We start from the raw sequence: 26,025 nt of genomic DNA on the forward strand, positions 1-26,025 counted from the left end.
CCTCTAAAAGGAGTCCATTTAGCCAATCAAATGGCCCCAACTGAGGTCCATTTTTTAGAAATGATGCATAATACTTGTTACACTGCTCTTGCCTGATGACATTTCAAATACTGATGTTTCTAATACATGCCTTTTCTTTTTAGGCAACTTTGAAATTGTACAAGGATTTCTTTCTGTTTTGGAGAACATTTCCATTATGGTTAAAATTGTGTCCTCTTGAAAACGGTAAGAGTGCTGTGTAATTATTTATCTTGGAATGCTGTAATAATTTACAGTTTAATTTCTTTGTTATATATTGCTAATACAAAACAGCAAAGTAGTACTTTTTTAACATTTAGATATTGCTAAAGAAAAACAGTATAAAGCCTTTGTATTTTTTAAAGGTAACAGGTAAGCCATCCTCCTAAACACACACACACACACACACACACACACACACACACACACACACACACACACACACACACACACACACACACACACACACACACACACACACACACACACACACACACACACACACACACACACACACACACAAACACACACACACACTCCACCCCCAACACAAGATTCTGCAATTAGTTTATTACAGAAATATTGTTCTACCGCTTCATATATCTTTTTTTTTTTTTTTTTTGGTCCTCTCAGACCTCCTACCAACTTAGACTTCTGCCAGTGTTGCTGAGGCTGGTCGTGGATCTTAAGGGCATCCTGGGGCTTAGCCATCTGTGCTTCCATCTGGTGAGGATTTATTTTGCAATTTGTAATGGCGAGTGTGGAAGAGAGGTGAAGAAGAGAGTACAGGCAGGGTGGAGTGGGTGGAGAAGAGTGTCAGGAGTGATTTGTGACAGACGTGTACCAGTAGGAGTGAAAGGGAAGGTCTACAAGAGGGTAGTGAGACCAGCTATGTTATATGGATTGGAGACAGTGGCAGTGACAAAAATGCAAGAATCAGAGCAGGATGTGGCAGAGTTAAAGATGTTAAGATTTGCACTGGGTGTGACGAGGGTAGACAGGATTAGGAGTAAATATATTAGAGGGTCAGCCTATGTTGGACGGTTTGAAGACAAAGCCAGAGAGGCGAGATTGCGTTGGTTTGGACATGTGCTGAGGGGGGATGCTGGGTATATTGGGAAAAGGATGCTAAGGCTGAAGCTGCCAGGTAAAAGGAAAAAGAGGAAGGCCTAAGATAAGGTTTATGGATGTGGTGAGAGAAGACATGCAGTTGGTTGATGTGACAGAGCAAGATGCAGAGGACAGGAAGAAATGGAAACAGATGATCTGCTGTGGTGACCCCCTAATGGAAACAGCTGAAAGAAAAAGAAAAAGAAGATCTTGAACTTTTAATAAGGAGGTTACAAAATCTCTCTGTATAATTCTACCATTCTTTAATCACTGAAGATTCCTAGCAACAGTGCAACTAGTCAGCCATGACTCCACATCCTTGCCAGCAAAGTGGACATACATTTCTGTTGATACCATGTGATTCTACTGGGGTTTAGTATGTCAGGAAGATAATGCTCACCAATATAGACCTATGTCTTGGTGATTTGTACTTCGAAATATTGGACCAAAGTTTGGCTCCTAACTGTTATTATTATTATTCTTTTTTAAAAACACCTTTCTTTATTTCTGGTCATGGCTGAAATGGGTCAATAGTTCAGTCCACTTACCCGGTGAACAAATAGTAAATAAATATATAAATAAATCAACTTTTCACATGTAAACTTTGTAACATGAGTATAAATAAAATGAGTAATATGCAATGAACATTTTCAGTTTTCAGTCACCATATTTTGCTTTGCACATATGTTTTCCGTCAACAGTATTAACATTTTCCAGCACACTTTACATTATTCTTTATTACCCATTAGCCACCTTCCTGTGTTGCTTCTCTTGAGCAATAGTTTGGCTGTAATGTAATCTATGAAGCCTTTTTCAGAGATTGTATCTCCTTTTCCTGTATTTTGTTCATAATATTCAGTATGTCTCCCAAAGTTGGGTTAATTTTTAAGCTCTGTTATACAAATATGGATAGTAAGATGCAAGCAGTTAAAATGTTTTTAGTCCCTTTAATCTTATACACAGGTCAGGTATATTTTTTATCAATTAGAGGAGAAGTTGTAGATAGCAATTTATAAAGAGCTGAAAGATTTTATCGGGGGGGGGGGATGGCAAGAGTCAAGTGGGATAAGCTGGTTCTTCCAATAAAGCAATGCAGATTGGAATTACTTAATTTGAAGGAATGTTTCAGAGCTACACAGTTAAGGCTCCTATACATAGCAAATGCAGAAACCTAAATGGTTCAAAATGGGAAGGGATGATGGGGGGAAGTCAAGAAACAAGGACAGACTGGGATTTTGGATGCAGGCCTTTAAGGAGAATAATAATAATCGTAAAGAATATTATATTCATAAAGTAGCAGAAAGTATTCTAAGAACTAAGCCAACACGGGTATGGAGAAAGGAGATTCTGTCGATAGGGATGACTGCAGTTAGGGACCTAGGCAATAGGCAAGAGGGGGCTTGAATTTATTTGAGAAAACTGGCAGAGGAACCAAGGTATTTGGATTAAATAACTAGAGAGAGAAAGATAATAGAATGGGAAGATGCCAAGAATTTATTTGGACTACAGGTTAGAGATTGTCTTCCTTATCAAGGATTGATATCAGAGTTTAGGCAAAGAGAAAGTAATAGGGGGGTCCTGAATGAAAGACCAGCACTGATAGAGTTTTTAGTAGAATCTAGAACAGAAGCTGCTGTTAAAGGAATAATTAGTAGAGAATGTAAAGTATTGCATGATAACTGTAATAATCAGTCAAAGGAGGTTAGAAAGGATTGGGAAGAGAGATTGGATAAGCAATTCACAAAGAAATAATGGGAGCTATATGTTTGTTTCCCAAATATGCAACAACATCTAGATGATTTAGGATTGTTACTTGGAAATGTTTACATAGATATTTTTATACCCCAAGTAGACTCTAAAGAATTTTTCCTCAGGTAGACAGCAAATGTTGGAGATGTGATGAGGAAGAAAGTGGTAATTCTGAACATATTTCCTGGGAGTCTAATGAGTTGGCAGACTTTAAAGATTCCCTGCAGACTACTCTATCAAAGGTACTGGGTAAGCAAATTGGTGTAACTAAAGAAATGATTTTTCTGAGCTATGATACAGAATCGGAATTGCCTAGACATAGTAAGGCCTTGCTGAGTCTAATTGTGGTGGCTGCCAAAAAAGCATTTACTAGAAAATGGAAATCAATATCTAAACCCAGCTGTACTAAAAATAATTAATATAATTACAAGTGATAAAACAACTGGAATTGGGATGTTTAGAAAAGGGTAGGACCAAATTACATAGGAAAAATGGGAATTGTGGGAACAATAATGAGGTGTAAAAGAATGCAGGATTCAAATGAGCTATATAATGTTTGACTCAAAATGATTGGGTAGATTATAGGTGATGTATAATTTTTGCAAGTAAAATTATGTCATCATGGTTTGTGATGTAAAATGTTTGCAACTAAGATTATGACAATATGTTTTGTTTTCATTTATATAAATGTATTATTGCCTGTGTCATGAGTGATAATTTAATAAAGATGTTTCTTGTTAAAAAAAAAGTTGGGTTAATTTTTTCCCATTTTCTAGTGATGTCTTTCTTAGCTTCTGACATCAATAAATTCATAAGAGTCTTCCTGAACCTTGGCACTTCCAGATATAGTTTCCAACTTAAATATATAATTTTCTTATTTATTAACACTTGTTCACCCAGTACCTGCATCAGTATAATATTGTAGTAATTTGTAGTAAATTTTTAAACTCATTTAAATCTGCAGATTCCAAACCACAGTTCCAGTTTCCTTTCTTTTCCCTTTTACATGTCCAACATTTTCTCTCTCCACTTAATGGAAAATCCTATGCTGTCTTCTTGGGGTGTAAAAATACCTGAATAAATGCTTTCAGGCAGATATTCTGTACCTCCTAGATTTTGTTGCATATTTCAGAGCCCTATGAATTTCTTCTCATAGCTTTTTTTGTATTTGTTTATTCTGTCCTTATCTCCTCCAACTATTTTTATATTTCTCATGTAGTATTTGTTTGCCGTACTGATTATTCCTCCTCTGCTCTTGGTTCTGTCATGAATTTTACTACTGTTGGCATTTCAGTTTGTGCTCTTTCTCCACCCTCTCTTTGTCTGTACTCTGCTATCAGCACTTGCTAAAGTAGGCAGTCTCTGCCATGTAACAAAAACAGTTATTTGGCCACTTCCAAACAACTTTCCCACTTAGTTTTTATGTTCCCAATACTTTGGATGTCCTTCATTTGATCATTGCAGTATTGCTCACATATGGGGAGTATCCTGCCAAGGGGACTGTAGGTCTGTTCAATGTACCACTGATTGGGAACCTTTCTCTCACATTATTTGTCCACTTAATGGCCCAGGTGTGTTGAAGAGTTTTATATCATAAGAGGTGTATGGGTGCGAAGTTCCTCAGAAGTTTCTTTTAGCCAGCAGAAGAGGAAGAAGAGATAGTATATCTATCCATTCAGTCTCTCAGCCATATGGCCTGTGCCTATTCTATTGCAAGCAGACAGATTTGAGGACCCTTCCTATTTTCACTTATTTTTTGACAGAATTTTTTCTTTTCATATCAGCTAAGAGAAGTAAATGTGATTGCAGTACTTAGATTCTTTATAGAGGCCAACATACTAAATGCCTTTTTTGCCTTGGTCCTAGTCATGTCAGGGAGTGTTCTATCCTTACAACTATATGGAGCCATTTAGCCTCTCTTAAAGTGTATTTGGAAAACCAAGGGAAAAAAAGAACTTGCATGAGAGGATGGTCTCTGACTCTTCCTTATTGGATATCCCTCAACAGCCACAAAAGAAACTGAAAAACATTGCCTGTCCTGTTGGATCCAGATGTTTATGTCATGGTGTATGACTAGCCCTCTGACATTTCATTTTCTGCAGCTGCTTCTGCTGTTGTGACTGTTTTGGAGGCAAAGATGGTCAGCAAGACTATGAAGGGAGAACATTGGCTGATTATTTCTGGGGGACCAGAGGGCATACCGCAGATCGTCATGTGTGAGGAGCTACTGGGTACTCTGATTCAAGCACATTAGGGGTCTGATCCTCCTCATTAATTTCTGCTGATACTTCCAAAAAGCAAAAGCAAAAGACCAAGTCTACCTCTTCTTCTGCTGCTGCTTCTCCAGCTGACCTGCAGAAGGAATGGTATGATTTGTCTTCTGTCCCTAAAATCCCCTCATTTCATATCCTCTGCTGCTTATTCTTCACCTCAGAAGTAACTTAGATAGACTTCTTCTGTGGAAGAAGTTTAAGATGCTGACATTAAATCCCTTTCTCATTATTCTCTCAAATCCATTCCCCAACAGAATTTGAGTCTGAAAAAATATGACAGTTTCCCCTGATTCCTCACCAGAGGAATTGTCATCTGGGGACACTGTATTAAAAGGTAATGCAACATTTGCAGTGGGAAGGGAAGCAAGTTTCTAACATGCAAAAATAATACTATGACTTACTAAACATAAGTGTTCCCAAACCCTCAGTTACCCTTCTTGAAGTCCTGCTGGACATTTTTTGACAGCTGGACTTAACCCTGGGTCACAACCCTCAGTCCTGCAAAAAACTGATAGGGTCTGTAAGGTACCAGCTACCCACAAATATTTGTATTAAGACCCCTCTTCATGGCCAGTGGCCACTTCTGTGGAGTCTGACAAAACATCCAGACTTCTTCCTTCTACTAATGCCTTGCCTAATGACAAGGGTAGTAACTCTGCTGTACTTTTTTCTGTACAATTACCTAGCATATTCACATGTCTAGATACTTATTATCCTTTCTGGACAGTATGAACAAGTTAATCACAGATTTTCTTGATGTAGACAGTAAGTCTTCTGTTTTTACCCTTGGTCAATTTTACTACTTAGGTAGCAAGACATTTTGTATACCGTAATTATGATTCAGCTGATGTACTCAGAAGATGCTGTTGGTTGCATCTGTAGTCCTTTGCTGAGGATAACAGAAGTTAAGTTACTAGATACACCCTTGAACAGAAATAATCTTTTTGGTCCAGCTGCTGATGAGATTTTTAAGACTTAAAATAATGCAGGACTTTAAGCAGCTTGTCTTACAGTTCTTTAATTCCAAAGGAACAAAAGTGTAAAAAGTTATCTTGAAAGAAACTCATAGACAAACCCAAAAATAGATTTCAAAGCCTCTAAAAGTTTCTTTACTGACATATCTTCAGCTTGTGACTGTCAGCATCTCCCCCCAACACACATGCACACACACACCACACACACACACACACACACACACACACACACACACACACACACACACACACGCACACACACACACGCACGCACGCACACACACACACACACACACACACACACACACACACACACACACACACACACACACACACACACACACCTTGTCTAGTCCCTTCCCAGTCTTTCAAGGAAACTTTCTCAGTCCTGTCTTTTGTAGACCTAATATCCTTAGATAAACAGGTTCTTAACATTATAGAAAAAGCCTTCAAATTAACTTGGAACCTCCCTTCATCCCATTCTGGAAGCCCACAAGTGCCCTGAAAGCCAAACTCATCTGGTTTGGCCAATACTGAAGGAAATGTATCAAGGAACTGTAGAATTACTTCATCTGCTCTAAGAGAGAAAGGGGTTCTCTTCAAGTGTTTTTCTAGCTCAAAGAAAGGAGAGACCTTGGTGGCCTTTTCTGGCTTTATCACTCACACTTTCTTAACTGTACCAAAATTAAAAATGCTGACTTCCAATGAGTTTTCCACTAGCTGTTATCCTGGACCTAAATGACACTTGTCTTCTTATTCCCATTCATCCAGAGCACAGAAAATATTTAAGACTTTGTGCCTTATAGTCTCATTTTCAGTTTTCTGCTTTGACCTTTGGTCTTTCTACAGCCTCAAGTGTATTTACAGAATGCCTAGTCCCTCTCATAGCATTCTGCAGGCTCCAGGATATCCAGATTTATCCTTACCTAGTAGATTTTCTTTTTCAGGTACCTTCAAAGAACATGCTCCTTCAAGATCTCAAGTGTACTATTGATTATTTCCTTCATCTTTTTTTTGCCCTAAACTTGAAAAAAAGTCCGTCTTTCAACCCCCTCAGGATCTGGTCTCATCAATGTTCTGCTTAAACACTGTGCGTTTTATAGCATTTCTTCCTCAGGACAAAATTCAGTTTCTAATTTCCTTCTTCCAATCTCTTGTTCCTCTAGAACTGACTACTGTAAGAGAGACACTGCGATCCCTGATGGTGAATGGCTTAAACCACACAAATTATTCATTTTGCCAGACTCCATTCAATGAAGATTCATTGGTACATCAAGTCAGTCTGGGCACAACATTGCCACCCCCCCCCCCCCACTGGACTTTTCAATTCCTCTCTTTCCCCTCATAAAGAATGAATTTCTTTGGTGGATCAACCAGATATCACTCAGTCCTGGAGTGCCCTTTCTGGTTCTCTGTTCCTCTGTTCCAAAAAGAAAGTCTGCACAAATGCTTTAGACCTAGTTTGGGGAGCATTCCAAAAACATTATAGTCCAGGATGCATGATCAAGTCAGGACATGAACAGTCAAATAAATGTAAAAGAAATTAAGGCTCTGATCCTAGCTCTGCAATCTTTGCATCACCTTTGGTCTCCAGGTACCCTTTGAATACTAACAGGCAATAACGCAGTAATGTGGTATATCAGCAAACAAGGAAGGACAAAATCTTTTCATCTATGCAGACTGGCAATGTCAGCCTGGGAAGTAGCTGTTCATCATAATTTCTTAGTTCAGGCAGTTTATATCCCCTCAGAGATGAACACTTTGATTGATTATTTGAGCAGATCCAGGGCAGTTTTTTTATGGCTTTCCAACTACCCCACCGATTCCAAAGGTAAGCCAAAGATGCTATTGGTGAACCCCCTTTTTGTCCAGGCAAAACTAATTTCTCCCTTGTTTTTCACCTGGCTAAGTGCAGTCACCACAAGTTATTTCTCAGGATGGACTTACACAACACAAGGCCCTCTAACTCATCCAAATTTGCAAACCCTAAACAATTTGGATGATAGGATTTTAATTTCATTTAGGTACATTTTTTTCAGAGGATGTTCTACAGTTATTACAGGAGGCTAGAAAACTACTACAGAAAGATCTTATATTTATTTCCAAATGGAGGAGACTTTGTGGTGCTAAAAGAAAGATTATGACCTTTATCAAATGGGTATCCTACTATTCTTGCTGTGTGAGATGCTTAATGATGGACTGGCATATTTGTCTATAAAAGAACATTTGTCAGCCATCTCTGCCTTCTTACACATAGATCCACCCCCCTCTCTGTATACCTTGAAGTCAAACGGTTTCTTAAATACACCCATCATATCAGACCTCCAAGAAAATATATTCCACCTCACTGGGATTTGAATTATGTGTCTGAGAAGTTAATTCTTTTTCCTTCTGTCTGCACTTGGAAGACAGTTTTGTGACACTAACTTTAGCTAAAGGAATTTCAGAGCTTCAAGCTCTTATGGTGTCTCCTCCATTTCTGATCTTTCACAAGGATAGGGTATCCCTGAGGACTAAATCTACTTTTATGCCAAAAGTTGTCAACAAAATATCTTTGAATCAGTTTATTAACTTGCCTACCTTCTTTCATAACTAGCAAAATAAGGGAGATGGTATTCTTAATTTGTGTGATGTCCAAAAGACATCTCAGATTCTATTTGGAAAGGACTAAGGTAATAAGAATGTCTTATCAGCTTTTTATTTGCTATCAGGGTAAGAAGTTGGGTTGCCAGATCTCAAAACAGTATCTGCAGATGGATTTCTTTGGCTATATAATTTTGCTATTTCTTTCATGCCAGGACAGGTTAAAGCTTGTTCTATCAGGCTTATTGCTTCCTCTGATGCCTTTTTCAAAGTTTTGGATTCAAAAACTATTTTAGAAGCAGCCACTTGGTCTTCCATACACACCTTTATAAAATGCTGCAACATTGCTTCCTTCTCTACATTCTGTGGTTTTAGTAGAGCAATCCTCCAAGGAATGCTAGACTCCAGTTTCATACCTCAGTTCTCCTCCCAGGTACTCTAAAAGCTTTGGAAATCTGCCCATTTGTGAGCAATACTGCAACAGAAGGCAAGTACACTTGTATACGAACTTACCCTAACAGTAAACATTTGAATAGATCACTTTTGCAGCATTTGCACCCTCCCTCCTTTTTTTCCTCATGTCATATTCTCTTTTGTCTTGGCTGAGGGCGACCTGCATCGTATATATTCCCTCTCCTTGCTGACATGTGTCTGCCTCACGTTCTCTTTTGTGACTTATTTTTCTTTGGGGCAAGCAAGACTTCAGGAAAATCATGCTTGTATTTCCTTTATGTACCAGCACACTGCCATGTGCTTGGGTCATTAGGCAATCGTACATCATGAGAGGAAGGCACCCAAGCTTTGGTATACTGGCCAGATGGCAGGATACTTCCCATATGGGTGCAGTACTTAACAGTGATCTATCAGGACATCTACTGTTAAGTTCTTATTCAAATGTACTTTCTGGAGCTAATTGTTCCACTTGCTTTCAACCACCTCATGTCTCTCCCCTCTGTCTTTAAGGTCTTAAGAATCCACTTCTAGTAGAGCACTCTGTTATTCAACCTGTACCTCAGATTTTCTGAAGTTCTAGGCCATTTAGAATTCCTAGACTTGGATTGTACAAACAATAATCTTAAGTTGTTAAATACATAAGATTTTTTTAACAAAATATGCTTGTTATACCTCCTGAAGGCAGATTATTTCATTGTGCTATCCAGTTTTAGGAATTCTGCTTTTAATTACATATATCTTTATAGGTATGATTTCCTTTTTACTGTCTTTCATTTTTCCAGTACTTAAATGATTTTGCCATTTTATAAACATAATATTCCATGTTGTTCTTCACAGCCTTCCTAAGTACTTGAGTCTGGTAGGATACTCTTTCTTTATCTCTTATATTACTACCTTACCCAAATACCATTTTCCATTTGGACCTATAACCTTCTGCATGGTATCTATACATCTATATCTGTTTCTATCCCCAGGATTTAATAAAATCTCTGTAGGCACAGTGTAGAGCCAGCATGGAATGTATACATGTACATGGCCATGGTTCCCCCTCAGCAGAGTGTCATGCATATTAATGATGGATCGCTGCAGAGGGAGAGCCAAGGAACATGGATATTGAATCAGTTTAGGGAGAGGTGTAGCGGCTACCTCTGGCTGCAGATGAGTGTGAGGCTCTATGTAATGCTTCCCGCCGCCATTGTAATATTGTGAAGTGCGTCAACTGTCTAATAAGTCATTTGTATGATGTGTTATGTTTTTTTAATATTTTTATAATTTTTTAACTGCATATTTCTGTGGCATGGCACAGAGTGTAGAAATGCCAAGCTGTCCTGACATATAGACAGCTGACATCTGGCAGACGTCTAAAAATAGAAACCGGATGTATTTAATTATCATAATTACATTTTTTTTTGTCATTTACCTTTGAGCAGCATGGCATGGAGCACTGCAGAGCTGAGCGGAGCTCATACATACATGACAGACAACTGCCAAGACATCTAAAAGTAGAAACCAGATGCAATAAATTATTTATTTATAGGTATGTTTAAGCATGTTGAGTGGCACAGCACAGTGCTCAGCAATGCTAACAGGTAGCTTAGTAGTATATGGGAAGACATACTAGTTTTTATAACATCCAACTAGTTCTATGGGTAGAGTTATGGTCTTATGTGTAGTAGGTCCTGGGTTTGAGTCCATAACATGTGGAATATGGTTGTAAATGAATGTACTATTTTTCTTTAATTTCATTACAGTATTGAGAATTTTAGCACTGCTGTGCTTTGCTAAGCACTGCTCAATCATGTTAAGCAGTGCATAAACATGCTAATGGCTACCAGTGTTTGCTTGGTTCTAAGCTTCACTAAAACCATGGTTCTGTGAATTTTCACACTGCTTGGCTTAGCTCAGCTGGTTTGCTCATTGCTAAGGGAAGCGGCACTTTTTTCAATGTTGCTGATTGACATGTAAAGGTGGGAAAACAGCCTATATTAAACCCAATAGGCGGGAATTCTGCAACAGTAATTGGGGTTCATTCAACTGTTGGTATGGCTGGCAGTGTTGGTGAAGATGTGCGCTTTCAGGCACAGAGGTGAGGCATTCAGGAGTACAGGGTCATGGTCGGGCTCCTTATTAAAAACCATGAACCCCAGCTGATAGAGGGGAGATTCCAGGGCTCAGAGTGTAAGGCGGTGGCCTGGGCCCATTTGACCAGGGAACTCACCAGTGTTACTGGTATCCCCTGTACAGATGAGCAGTGTCATCACCATTTTGACAACCTGAAAAGGAGGAAGAGGGGAACCCTGGACACCTGGGTCTAGGAAGCTTGAGCTGGGAATAAGTTATAAGTATGTAAGTATGTCTTCCTCTGTCTAACCAAAATGCAAGCTGAAGGTCTGCAAAACAGGTATGCATAATGGTGTGCTTCTCTCCCAACAGCTGCTGCTGAGAGGGCTCACAATGTTGAGTCCTATGCCGGGCGCTTGGCCAGGTTGTGCTGTGAGCCTGGTAAGTACAGATTTAGTATGCCAGTTGTAGTGCAATAAGCAAGAAAGGGTAAAGCATTTACTGCAATACAGTACACACAAGAAAAACTGTACTACAATAAATGGGCATGTAGAACTGTACTGCAATAAATGAGCAATTAGAGCTGTAGAGCTGTAGTGCAATAAATGAACAAGAACTCTATTTCAATAAAGTATTAGCAATACCAATAACAGCAAGCAAAATGTTCAGCAGGATTGTGTTTTGTCAAAACCATTGCAGTAGAGCTATATGCATTGATTGTCTGTGGTAAGGTTGCTGCAGTCAAGTGTAACACTGTAATAGCTGTAGCCAGCAAATTTAATGTTCTGCAAACTATATTGCTCAACCCATAGTACTGTCCAAGGCTGTCTCCAGGCCAATATCAGTCATACAATGCTCGCTATTCCTCAGACATCAGGTAGTAAAGGTATATGGGTGAGATATCCGAGTCCATGGGCAGATATTGTGTGTGGACTTCACAGATACTTCAAACCAGTAACAACAAAATGTGCTTACTAGCATTGTTGATTCTAAACTACAGATTTTTTCATATATGCAGTATGGTTGTATTCCATGCATGTGTATTCTACTGTCACCGCAGTCTATATAACACTGTAATAGTACTAGAATGCCAGAGGAATGTCCTGTAAGTTGTATTTCTCAATTCATAGTATAGTTCCAGGTGATCTCCGGGCAAGTATCAGTCACTCAATAGTTAGCACTGACTGTAGCTCAGTCTGTTAAATGTTTTGCATGCAGTGCATCTTGCCACACACAGTCCTGGGTTCGAATCCAGTGGTATATAGCACTAAATTTTCAGTATCAGTCACCTAATGCTCACATTTTCTCTCTCACCAGGAACATAAGAAATATATGGGTGAGGTAGCCCATATTATGAACAGATAATGTATTTATATTTCACAGAATGTTAACATCAATGCCAAGAATGTGTTCATCAGCATTGTTGAGTCTTAAATAAAGCTGTGTAATCCCATTATGGCTGTATCCCTTGCATGTCTGTACTAAGTTCCTGCAGTCAGTTATTACATTATTTGCAAATGTCCCCTGCAGTCACAGCTATTGGGTTCTACTCCCATGCCTGCCAACTAAGGCATAACTGCTGTCTAGTTTACTTACTGTACACAAACATGCCTCTCAAGTGTCACAATTTCTTGTAATGTAATTAAAACTGCCACCGTCTGTCACATGATTAGCAGATAAATTATTATGTGGAATGCAATGCATTACCAAATCCATTTACAGAACAACTGGGTAGTTATATAAGTCCACATTATGTGAAACTGTTCTGTGTAGTGGTGTACCTGCATTTGTTACTGCTTGGCCCATACTGACCCATACTAAAAGCTTGAGAGGTATGTACATGCTACATCAGTTATAGGAGAACTGTAGTCAGTTTACTCAAACCTGACACTACATACCTGTAGAGTATATATTTTAGTGTATTGAGGGATATAATCTACAATGTCAGTAATAACATCTTTCTCTCTCTCCCCATCCCTTATCTTCATTTATTTGTGTTATTTATTATTATGATTTAATATCAACATATTTTGTTACACTAATTATATTTTGGAAAAATGTGTTTCATTATTGATATGTTTTATTAGAATTTAATAATAAATAATAACATATTTTGTTAAACTATGTATTGGAAAATGTGGTTGATTATTATGTTTTATTATGATGCAATATTAACATAGTTGTTAAACTGTTTTGTTGGCCCTATGGTTTACTTTTTACTGGCATGCTGTTACCATAACTGTTATGTCACTTAATATTGTATTGCACATGTTATACATTAATATGCATTTGGATGAATAAATATGTTCAGTTCTGTTAATACTAACATTGGTTTGGTTATTACTAACCTTAATCTATTGCTATACCTCATTTCCCACAGCATGTCAAGGTAGACCGGTTCCGGCTGATCTCCCTACCTTGCCTCAACTGGCCATGGCACCGGGTCCCAGCATGTCTGGGACCCAGACTGGTGGTGCTCCCTCTGCTGCCCCTGTATTACCTGTTGCATTGGGTAGTACCACCTCAGGGGGAGGAACTCTGCCCCCCTCTGGGAGTGGTGCCAGGGGTGTTGTCACCCATGCAGAGCTGCCAGGCTTTGTGTGCAAGATAGTCCACAGTGGCTATGACCATTGCCTGCACTGAATTAAGGGCATGCTGGCCACCCTGGTGGGGCAGCCTCGCCCTGGTGCCCAGCCTCCAGCACAGCCACCCTTGGGGCAGTGATGGAGCAGTGTCGGCAGTCCCATGGGTGTGGATGTGAGTCACACTGCTGCCACCTGGAGGCACATGGGACTCTTGTCTGTCTTGTTTGCTTGCAAATGCATCCTCACCTATCCAACTTACCTCCCCCACACAAACCTATGTTCCTTCCCCAACATTCAACTCTCACCTTAAAAAAAAAATGGGCATCTGCTCCCCCCAAAAATATTGTCCCATACATAGCTCTCCATTTTGCACAAGTGTCCACTGGACACATGTAATTTGGTCCAATTGACTTGACAATACAGTTATGTTGTCCTCACCCCTCTCTCTGGAAATTGAGAATCCAAATTCATCTACAAATTCTATCAAAGTGCACAGTTGTTGCTGTACATGAAATGGATAGCTATGATTCTTTCCTACACCCTTCCTACATATCCATCCCAGCCTTTTACTATGTTTTCCCCTCTGCTTACTCCCATTTCACCACTTTCCTATCTCCCCTTTTTTCTTTTCTTTATATTTTTAGCGCAGAGCTGCATGACATGCTGCATCATGCAGCTTCATTAAGCTCAGCTAAATAGAGCTATAATAACTATATGTATTTCTAACATTGTAAGACACATGTACAAAATAAACACCTCTGCCATATTTTGAACCCGAGCCCACCACATCTGCAGCACATTGCATTAATCTGCCATGCCATGCAACTCTTAATTAAAACAGATTGTTTAAACAAAGCACAGTAATTAACAATTACAGTCATTAGGTGTGTTTCAGTGGAGCTGTGTGATGCACAGCACCTTGCAAACTGGAATAAAAAGTTATGGAAAAAATGGGAGTGTATCTTGTACTCTGGTGCAATAATACACCACTAGACAACCAAAGACATGATAATGGATGTAACTGAGGTCTGTGATAGCAGGTAAATGTGCCCTTTTACCAGCAACATGAGAAAGGCATCTGCTAAGGCATTCATGGCAAAATACATATTCAACTGGGACTCTGGTACAGAAATACATCCATATAAAGCCATGCTCATACTGACGGATGTAGTAAATTTATGTCACAGCCTGTATGTGTGCACATATATCCTGCAAATACACCCACTGTAGTAGTGACTCAGTAGTGCAGTCTGTTAAATGCCTTGCATACTGTACATTTTGCCACACACAGTCCTGGGTTCAAATCCAGTGTTGTGTTGCATTTCAGTTGCATTATTGCGAAGACAGCAATTAATGAATGACTTATGTACTCATTATCCACACAAAGCATTGCAAAGTAAATAACTGCTTTTTACTGCTGGAAGTCATAGACCTGCAGGTAGGGACACACATCACATATCCATATATCATTACAATATGCAGCCTAGTACTCTGTTATTGACACAGTTGCTAATATACATACCTTAAACACATGCTGTAATTGGAGTGTCAGGGGTACTCTCACCCTGGCTGTGCCTGTATAACACGGCTGACACAGCTGACATGCATACACCTACAGCTTATTGTCCTCCAAAGTGTTCACACTCACTGCCTTTGTCTGTTACCTGCAGCAGCTGCTGCAGCCTGTGGTACACACAGCTCTATGTAAAGGTTTCTGCTACAGAACCTACCTTCTGTGAGGATGTAGTCTCCTCACCCTAGTAATGTCCATTTCAACAGCTAAGAAAGGGGCCTTGCTCTACATGAAGGCCTTATGTATTGCACAGTGGTTGCATGTCATTGACTAATGATACTGCAGCTCAGCTGTTTTGGTTGCACTTAGCATATCAGAGTCACAGACTGGTTTAGAGGCAGTTACCTGCTAATGAGCAGCATGTTAAAATGCAAGCAGCTGGCTATGGGTAAACATTTTGTATGAGGCTTCCCTCAGACAGAGCACACATTTGCGACATAGTAGTAGTAGCACATTTCAACAGAAGAGTACTGCACTCCACCAGGTATGTAACTGTTTTTTGTGTATAACAGGATGCAGATGGGAGGATAGAGGTATGGGGAATAGGGAGTACTGCAGTAAGCCTGTCTTAGACATGTGGTAATGACATGTCATTGATACCCTACTGTCTTACACATACAGGGAACCTACATTATATCAGGATTGCATTGTCTTTTGTCATTGTGGCACACTGGTGTTGTTGGACATCCCGACATAGTATTTTATTTATTTATTTATTTGTTGACATTTGTTAACCGGGTTAGTCCAACTGGGATTTTGTCCCATTTTCAGTGGAGACCCGAGGAGAAAAGTTCCAGAAAGTACAATATATAATTACAGTAAGAAAATAAGTACTACAAACAATAATAGCAAACAATAGCAAGAAATAAACAACTACACGTGAAGATTATAATTGAAAGAAAAAATAAATTGAATTATTTTTTACTTCTCAGAACAATTCTTTGTTACTGTACAAGTGAGGGAGAGTCAAGAGTGTGAGTAGGATCAACTGAGAGTGATGTGAGTGTGGGGAGAGTGGAGCAGTATGTAGGGTCATAGCAGGGACAGGTTCTGGAGTTGAGTAAATGTGTCTTAAGTTATTTTTTAAATAGTGGAGTGTGAGAGCTAGAGTATATGTCCAGGGGAAGTTTATTCCAAGCTTGGGCCACAGAGTGTTTATAGTGTTGCTTACCTACTGACTTATTAGGGTGGCAGATATTGAGCAATTGCTGATGAGAGGTGTGGAGAGATTGAGAAGGGGTATAGATAGAGACTAGGAGAGATAAAGATGGATAGCAGTAGAGTATAAAGAGCACTGAGTGCAGCATGTGAAATTGGTAGAGATGTAGTAGTTGTGGGAGTTCCAGCCATTGTAGCGACTTTAAGGCAATGCAGTGGTGTGTGTTGTTTGAGGAGTTAGTGGCAAATCTGGCTATTTTGTAGTAGGTTTGTTGGAGTTTGTTCAGGGTAGTTGTTTGAATATTTGTGAAAACTGGGGTGGCATAGAGGAGAGAGGGGAGGAGAAGTGCTTGTCCTAGGGTGAGTCTAGCCTCAGGAGTGAGGTATTTTCTGTTCCGGTATAAGAGACCTAGTTTCTGATGGGTTTTCTTTATGCATTGCTGTATGTGTTGATTGAATTTTAGTTCATCGCCGATGATGACCCCTAAGAGTTTAGGCAGGTGTCAGGTTGGATGGCTGTATTGTTACAAGACGTAATGACAAAGGAGGATCTATGATGAGCAAGAGAACGAGGCAGGAAGAGTAAGAGTTTGTTTTTTTTGGGACTGAGGATTAGTAAGTTTTTTGAAAGCCATTGTTCGGCGGAAAGTAGAGCTTTTTGGGTTAGAAAGTGTAGGTCAGACATGTTGTTGGCTGTAGAAATAATAGTGGAGTCATCAAAGTATTGTATGAGAGATGACTGATTGCAAGAGGTGAAGAGGTCATTGGTGAAGATGTTGAATAAAAGGGGACCTAAGATGGAACCTTGTGGAACACCAGTAGAGATAGGCAGGAAAGGAGAAGAGGAAGAGAGCCATTTGACAGATTGTTCACGTGCAGCTAGATAGCTAGCGAACCAGCTGAGGGTGGAGGAGGGTATGTGGAAGTTGGCAAGTTTAGGATGGGATACTGTATCAAAAGCTTTGGAGAGGTCAAGAAAGAGACAGGGGGTAAGTTTATTATTGTCCAGGGATTCTGCAGTGGTGTGAGTGAAGGAGAGTAGAGCAGTAGTTGTGCTGTGATAGGGCCGAAAACCATGTTGGGTAGGGGTGAGTAAGTTGTAATTGAGAAGGTGATTAAGCAGCTGTGTGTGGATACATTTTTCTAGTATCTTAGATAGAGGTGATAGAATGGCAATAGGTTGATAGTTGGAAGGGTCAGTGGAGTTACCTCCTTTATGGAGAGGGGTAGTGTAGAAAGATTTCCATAGATCTATTTATTAATATAGTCACTGTGTAAGCAATAGAGTCAGCTGCAAGTTTGAGGAAGGTAGGAGGTAATTTGTCAGTAGATGGAGAGCAGGGTTTGAGTTTGAACAGTAGAGATTTGATGTAAGAAGTGGAAACTGGCTTGAAGGAAGAAGAAGTAGGATTGGGGGTGGATGTTGGGTCTGGTAAAGAGGAGGAGTTAGGCTGAGAGAGCAGGAGATTCTGGATGGAGGAAATAAAGTGGGAATTAAGTAGTGTAGCTGTTTCCTCAGGAGTCGTGTTTGGGTCGGGGGATGGGTTAGAGGGAGTACCTGGGTAAAGGATGCTGTTAAGTGTTGACCAGAATTTCCAGGGGTTAGATCTATGTTTATGCTGGCCTGAGCTATAAAACGATTTTTTTGTCTATTGTTGTCTGTGTTTTGGCAAGATTACGTAGTTGTCTGTATTTGAGAAGATGAGGTGTTTGTTTAGATTTGATCCAGGCTTTCCAGACACTGTCTCTTTGTTTCATGATGGACTTAATTTCTTTTGAAAGCCAGGGGGCGTGATTAGATTTCACTATGATCTTCCTAGAGGGAGCTAGGGAGTCCAGAGTATTCAGGAAAATGCTATTAAAAGTGTCAATGGCATCATTCAGAGGGAGTTGTCTAAGGATGGACCAGTCAGTGTTTTGTAGAATAGAGTTAAACTGAGAAGAATTAAATGTGGATAATTTCCAACAATCTTTAAAAAAATGGGGTTTAGGAGTATGTGGGTTGTATCTCAGGACAGAGGTAGGAAGATGGTCACTAAGGGAGTCTGGTAGGGTTTTGGGCTGGTGGTAGTGTTGAGGGGAGTTTGTAAGACTCCAGTGTATTGTGGAGCAGGAGGTTGAGTTTTTGTGGAAACGAGTGGGGGTAGAAATGAGTTGGTGGAAACCATGAAGGTGAATACTAAGTAAGGGAGAGTCAGTAGAAAGTTTTGACCAGTCTATATTGACATCACCAAGGATGAGTGTTTCATAAGGTATGTTGAGAGATAACCAGGATAATATGTTTTCTAGAATGGATACATTGTTGCCAGGAGGAAGATAGATGGAAGCAATAGCAAAATTTGTGAAGATTCAGATGAAAGTTTAGAATGAGGAGGTTAGCAGAATGGAAGTTGGGAATAGGTGTGGGGTATGGTGAGAGGTTAAGGCTGTTAGAGTAGAGGATGGCTACACCACCTCCTTTCTTTGAAGGTCTATCAGAGCAGTAGATGTTGTAGCCAGGAGGGAGTATTTCACTGTTTGAAGTATGTGACTTGAGCCACGTTTCAGATAGGGATAGGATGTGAGGGGTGTTGTAAGCTATCCAAGAGTGCAGTTCAGTAATTGTATTTGCTAGGCTTTGAATATTTAGTGAATAAAAGGTTAGGTGTTTGCATGGGATTGAGTTATGGGACTGAGGCTGTATATCTGGTAGGCTGTTGGAAGTGGGTTGTGAGGAGGAGGTAGTTAAGGTAGATAAGGGGGGAGGGGGAGGAGATGTGTAGAGGGGCCTGTGTTGGGGTGAATGTCCCCGGAGGAGAGTAGTTCTTTATTGAGAACAGCACTTGATGTGAAAAGTTGATAGTATTTGGGTAGTTTAGATTTAGTCTTATTAGAAGGTTTGAGAATTTGTAATATGTGTTTTTTGTAGAGAGTTGTGGTAGAACAGTTAAATAGGTCTGGAGAGATGGTAAAAGAAGATGAAGTAGGAAAGCTGTTTTGTGAGTGAGAGGTAGGAGAACAGAGAAATGGATTTGTGAGGTAGTAGTGATATGAGGTAGTAATAGAGAGCATAGCGAGTAATGTTGTAGATATAAGTAGATGCAGCATGATGAATAGTTTAGTTAAGGAGGGAAAGAGGGGGAGTGTAAGAAATGATATAAAATAGGAGAATATGCTAAGTGTGATTGGATGTTGGATTGTGGGAGTGGTAATAAGCAGGAAGTGGATTTGTAGTGGATGGCTGGGCAGGAAGGGGAGGGATGGTTAAGTATAAAGAAAACTGTATAGGAGGTGTGTGGGAATGGGGGTAGGGAAGCAAAGTGAGCCTATGTGTAGCGAGGGTGAATGGAGCAGGGCTAAACCCACAAGGAAAGAACAAGAAAAAACAATCAGTGAAAGAGAAGAAAGTGAGAGGAAAGTGTGTAGGGTTCTAGATATAAGCAGAGGTAGTGGGCCTGAGATTAGGACAGCAGGAAGTAGGAAGCAAGGCACAAGTCTAGAAATGTAAGGAAGAGCAGGGTAGGACAAGGTATAAGGGAGTGATTAGAATATCTTACTGTGGTAGAGAGGAAACAAGCAGATTAAAAGAGGAATGGGTATAGAGAAAAGAGTAACATTGGAGAGGAGTGGGGCAGAGAGGGGGGTAGGAAGACTGAGGGATGTTCAGGTAAGAGTTGGAGGAAGAGGTAGATGAGAGGAAGTGGTCAGCAGGTGGGCTACAGCCAACACAGGGGTAACCCAGAGATTATAGGCAGCAAATATAAATTTCAGGTGAGCAGTACATACTTAGATTAATTCCATTAAGGAAGGAAACAGACTGCAGATGTTTGGCAGAAGGTGGTTTTCCAGAGACTTTGGGCCTGAAGTAGATTCAGGGAAGCACAGGGAGCAATTAGGTAAACCTGAAAAAAATAAAAATAAGACAAGTGAGTTGCAAGGGGCTATAGGAATAGGGGCTAGAAGAGTGGCTGAGTGAGTAATATAGGTAGGGGGGCTGCTGAAGTGAGTGTGAGGTAGGATAGGGCGAGTGTGGATATGAGTGGAGGTAGGGGACAGAGGTGTGGGATTAGTGTGGAGGGGCAGTGAAGACACAGATGCAGTGAGACACTATATACAGTTTACAGAACAAGTTAAAACATTGCAGGAAATGGTCCAAGTCACAAAGATTCAGATATTCACTCACTTAAACAACAGATAATTTGCCATTATGTAACAGTAATGCACTTAGGGTAGCAGGTAACCAATCACAGACAGCAGATATTAAGCTAAGTAATGCACCAGAGGATCAGGTAGTCAATCACATAAACAACACTTATTACAGAAAAACAGAAAGGTCGTACATATATATGTATTTCGAATATATAAATGACCATTTAGTTCAGTTTGGGCAGATAAAGCATTAAATGAATTTTGAATCTGTGGTCAAGTTAATGAAATGGTGGTAGCTAGAGAATAGTAGGAAAGGAGTTGTAATAGCACAATGTTATTTGTCTGGCACTGGTCTTATGACATATTACTGGGTGACTGGCCTTAGGGGACACACCACAGTGGACCGGAGTGTTGGTTGTATGATCATACAACATAATCTCTCATGGCACACAGGGAATTACCTTAGTAATGATACTATCTCAGTTGTATCCACACATGTAGTATGTTGTCACACTGTGGGGTATGACATGTGTGAGCAAGCAGTGGATAGTGTCAGCCATTTTGTTATTGCTGTATCTGTACATATAGTGGTCGTCAAAGTATTTGATCCTGTAATGTGTTTCCCTTTTTGTGTGCTTCAGGACTAATGTATCGCAGAAGGCATGCCCCCTTCTCAGATGCAGAGAATGAACTTATACTTCAAGGACTATGACAGCATCATCACATCCTCCTATCCAGGGGGAGGCATAACAGGGAACAGCAGGCTGCATTGTGGACAGACCTTGTCTGGGATGTGAATGAGACTGGCCACTAAGACAGGACATATGAGCAGGTTCAACACCGTACAATGAAGGGCAGCTGATGTAGGCAGGGATCGTGCCGTCACTGCTGGAAGACCTGCAATGGAACAGCCACTCATGGCCACTGAGGAATTCCTGGCAAACCTAGGGACACACGACAGCTCCCAGGCATTCATTACACCATACATCATGAAGGTGGGTGCCACAGTGTCCACAGCAGAGGACCGTGCAGGTAAACTTACTATGATCACCATTGTAATACTGCAGCAGTCATTCTGGCAGGCTGTACATGCCTTTATGTGGGTGTCAGGTCTGTGTGCTGTTGAGTGGTTTAGGTCAGTTGTACACTCATACTCAGAATGTCAGCAATACATCAAGTAACACAATAGCTACTGTACATGTGAGATATACACAGGTATTACCTTGTTGTGCCGCAACATGTGGTGATACTAAAATTACCTCACACTCACTTTTTTACAAGTCCGTCAGGAGTTGTCCAAGGCCATGGTTCTGCTTCTGGTAATCTTGATACTGTGTTGTTAAGGAACATACATATGCTATCAAGGATGAGGGTCAGGATAATACCCTGTGTACACTTAATGTTGTGTATAACCAGAGTAGAATGTTTGTATGTTCCTGTCTGGAAAAATTACCTAAGTTTCCTAAAGTGGGTAATCACAGGAGTGTAGTTGAACGAGCAGAACCACTTTTGCAGTTATAGTTCAGTGTGAATAGGCCTCCTGGTGTACATGAGGTAATTAATCCAACATGCCTTGTACATACTGAAAGGTCGATGGTACATACCTTAGGCATTGAAGCTTGTCTTTGTATATATTTGTTAAGGTAGGTGCACTGGGTTTTATGTGCTATGTTATCAGGTATAGTGTCATATTGCATATGTAAAAGGTACATTGTACTGGCATGTGTCATGTGATTTACCTGACGTGCTTGTTATAAAGGCCTTGATTCAAATGTGTATGTTATGAGGAAGTCTGTTGTGCATGAAAGCGGAGATGAGAGGATGTGAGAGTGGTAATACAGTTGTGGATCCTCATTATTATGATTCTTTGTGGATTTTCCATACATAGCAGTGCAGGTTGTAATGTACTGCTTTTGTTATGGTTTCCACAGGTTACTGGGGGGGGGGGGTTGGGATCTCTCTCTCGCACCACCTAATGTCAGTGTCTCTTCGGACTCTGATGATGATGATGGCCACAGTGAGGCACAGGTGGGGTTGTTGTGGGCTGAATCTGTCCCAGAGGATGACATCCCTCTTCTGTCCCCATTGTCACCGCACACAGTCAGTATGTCCACACATACCCAGTCCCCACAGACCTCATATATGGGACAGTCAGAGAGTGGAGACATTGAACAGGCCAGTGGGGCAACTATGGCATCAGTGAGTATAGACACTGGCCATAGCTAGAGAGCTGGTGAGGTCCCACACAGGCAGATTGACAAGGAGTGCTGATAGGAGGACTGGTGTTTGTCCACCACCTGTTGCAGGTGTCACATCACAGGCCACTTGGCGCATGTTTCAGGCCATCATGGAGGCACAGGCATGTTCTGAATGAAGCATCAGATGTATGCTTAAGGTTATGGATACAGCACAGTCTGACATCCGTGACTGCCTCCACTGTATTGGGGATACCTTGGATCAGTGCACTGATGCAGTGGACAGACAGTGGGCTGAGACAGTGTCTGCCTTGATCCACACATTATCTGTATTGGAACGTGTGGGTGGAGTTGGGTGTCAGACCCATGGACGTAGGTCAGCAACACCATCTGCTGAGAGTCCACAAGGCCATGCACAGTTACTCTCCCATAGTGGCAGTACATCCAGTGCAATAGAGGTGAGTGTGCTGTCCTTACATTGACATGGCAGGCCATAGGCATGTGGTCATGGGTGGTCCCGTGGGGGACATGGTCTTAGCAGACAGCAGTCACCATCAGGTACTAGCACCACATCTGACCTTGGGCATGGTTGTGCCAGTGCAACTCCTGGTGGAGCCAGTTCCCGTGTTCAGGGCCAGAGACAGTGAACTGTCAATTCTACCATGTATGGTCCACATCTGTCCAACATATACACATGTAGGGTTAGCACTGAGCATAACTGTGTACACACACACACACACACACACACACACACACACACACACACACACACACACACACACACTTTAACAGCACTGTCACATGCAGGTCACTTATAGACACACACGGCACCTCTCCATGCCCCATCTAACCTGCTGTCCTTCCTGACTCATACACATGCTGTCAACTGTTTGAGCCAGCCTAGGCCTCCAGCACCCCCACACATCACCCTGTGCAAGTGATGATACCTGTGCCACATCCCTGTCATCCTACCGATCAATGCAGGGGAATGAAGCTATGTGTCTGATGCGCAGGGTGACTATATTACTTGACATGTACTTGTGTAATGCAGTATTGTTTTGCATACCACTTGTAGTATTCACCAACATATACTGTATGCTGGCATGTGTCATATACACACCACACTTTTGTGGATCTTATGTTGTATGATGTTGTACTGGTGGCATTGTTACACAATGACAGGTATGTCACAGACCTGTGTATGTTTCTGTTGCAGGAGTCAGAGGGGATAACCTATGGACACACGGTGGCAGTGGTGAAGTGGCACAGGATGGCATGGCAGCACAGCAGAAGTATGACTTCAGCAAGGTACAGCAGTATACATCCATGGCTCCAAAGGTTTACATCTGTATGACAGTCTACCAAGGACAATGATGGCAGTCAGCGTACTCATGCATTCATAATTTTTGATAAGGTCTGCTACAGGGCAAGGTGTGACCTTGCTGGAGTGCATATGCTACCTATCCGTAGGAAGCACAGTAGATGGATGACTCACTGTAAGTACATCAACCTACTATGTGACATTAGTACTACATGCTTGTTTGAGATATTTGTCTAGCAGACTTAAACACACCCTTGAAACAGACCCTGCGTAATGGTACAGAGAGCACCTCAGTGCACCTCAGCACATGCTATCTGATTGATTAGCTGGGCGGCCATTATCTCAACACACACCATCTACGTGAGTCCCTCTTAGACTGGGGCAATATGTGCTGGTCCTGTACTGAGGAGTATACAGATGTCTCTGATTGTGAGGGCTGTATAGCCTTTATGCTAGTTAAGTTCATATGTGCTATGGACCCATAACATTATACTGCTGTAACAGGCTCACACAATAATATGGCTACAACATTCAGGCTAGCACAACTTCCACTCACTGCATACAGGACACACCAAGGCACACACATACTGCAAGTTGGCTGTGTGTAAATTAGAACACTTACCTATGTACTAGGACACATTACAGATCACAGTACTGGATGCACACAGCACAACTCATGTCTGCTAGTACTATCAGTTTAGAACATATAATGCTTGTTCATATAAGCAAGCCTTGTTGTGGTAAGTCATTTCTGGGGCCACATCACCCACTACAAATAAAGTGATGCAAAACCCTACCTATGTTTACTTTACATAGGTTATCATACGTATGCCATATGGATACACACACGCACCATGTTGGTCAGAGTGGGATTACAAACCCTATCTACCTAGACTTATACACTATAGATCACACTACTTATTGCATGCGGCACGGCTTAAGTCTTGCTACTACACTGTCAGCTGATAGTTCTAAGGTGGCTGACATCATCAGGCCTTGCAGAATAGGGCAGTGTGGAAGCCAGCAGCAAGTTATGGCTCAAAAAGTGCATAACTATTGCAGGTGGATAGCCCATGAGGGCATGTCCATTGTTTTGCAAGGGTGTGTGTATATGTGTGTGTGTGTGTGTGTGTGTGTGTGTGTGTGTATATATATATATATATATATATATATATCTATATACACACACACACACACACACACACACACACACACACACACACACACACACACACACACACACAGTGGGCTGTAGTGAGAGAACCCCTACCTGTCTAGGCTTATACACTACAAATTACAGCACTTATCACATGCCCCACGGCTTACATCTGGTACTACATTGTCAGCTGGTAGTCGTAAGGTGGCTGACATCATCAAGCTTTGTAGAAGAGGACAGTTAGGCAACACTGTGGGCATGTGCCCTGTCTATACCTGTGTTGACACCATTATACATTACACCACCAGTTTATTTGTGTCTGTCTAAGTGGTGACATCCGGCAGACATAGGGGTCTGTAGGTAAGTGGATTATGTACTGTCATGCCCTTAGTTTGGATCCTTTGAACAACATTATGGCTGTGTGACTGTGCAGTTTACTCACCATTATTAGGGTATGTCGGACAATGCAGATGTCCACACGCATATTTCTGTATATAATGGGGATTATATAAATGTAGCTGTGTGTGTGTATGATATGTATATGTGTTCTGTAGATATATGGGTGGAGTCTATGTATCATTTTAATATGTATAGCTATATATATCTATATGACACTACATAGAGATAGATATACTATGCATGTGAGAGAGAAATATTGACAAACTGATATGTATACATATATGTTTGT

The 26,025-nt window shown here is 40.9% G+C and overlaps 1 protein-coding gene across 1 annotated transcript in view; it reads left to right on the forward strand.

Moving 5' to 3' along the window:
- The window catches only part of DYRK2 (dual specificity tyrosine phosphorylation regulated kinase 2), a 678,008-nt gene that overhangs the window by 489,579 nt on the left and 162,404 nt on the right, over nucleotides 1-26,025 (forward strand). The window contains exon 3 of the mRNA XM_044088051.1: nucleotides 144-225. The gene's annotated coding sequence lies outside the window, so the exon portion shown is untranslated. The remainder of the gene's footprint in view (nucleotides 1-143; nucleotides 226-26,025) is intronic.

Source organism: Protopterus annectens, chromosome 11.part0, assembly GCF_019279795.1.
Source record: "Protopterus annectens isolate FY-2018-M chromosome 11.part0, PAN1.0, whole genome shotgun sequence".
NCBI classification, from domain to species: domain Eukaryota; kingdom Metazoa; phylum Chordata; order Ceratodontiformes; family Protopteridae; genus Protopterus; species Protopterus annectens.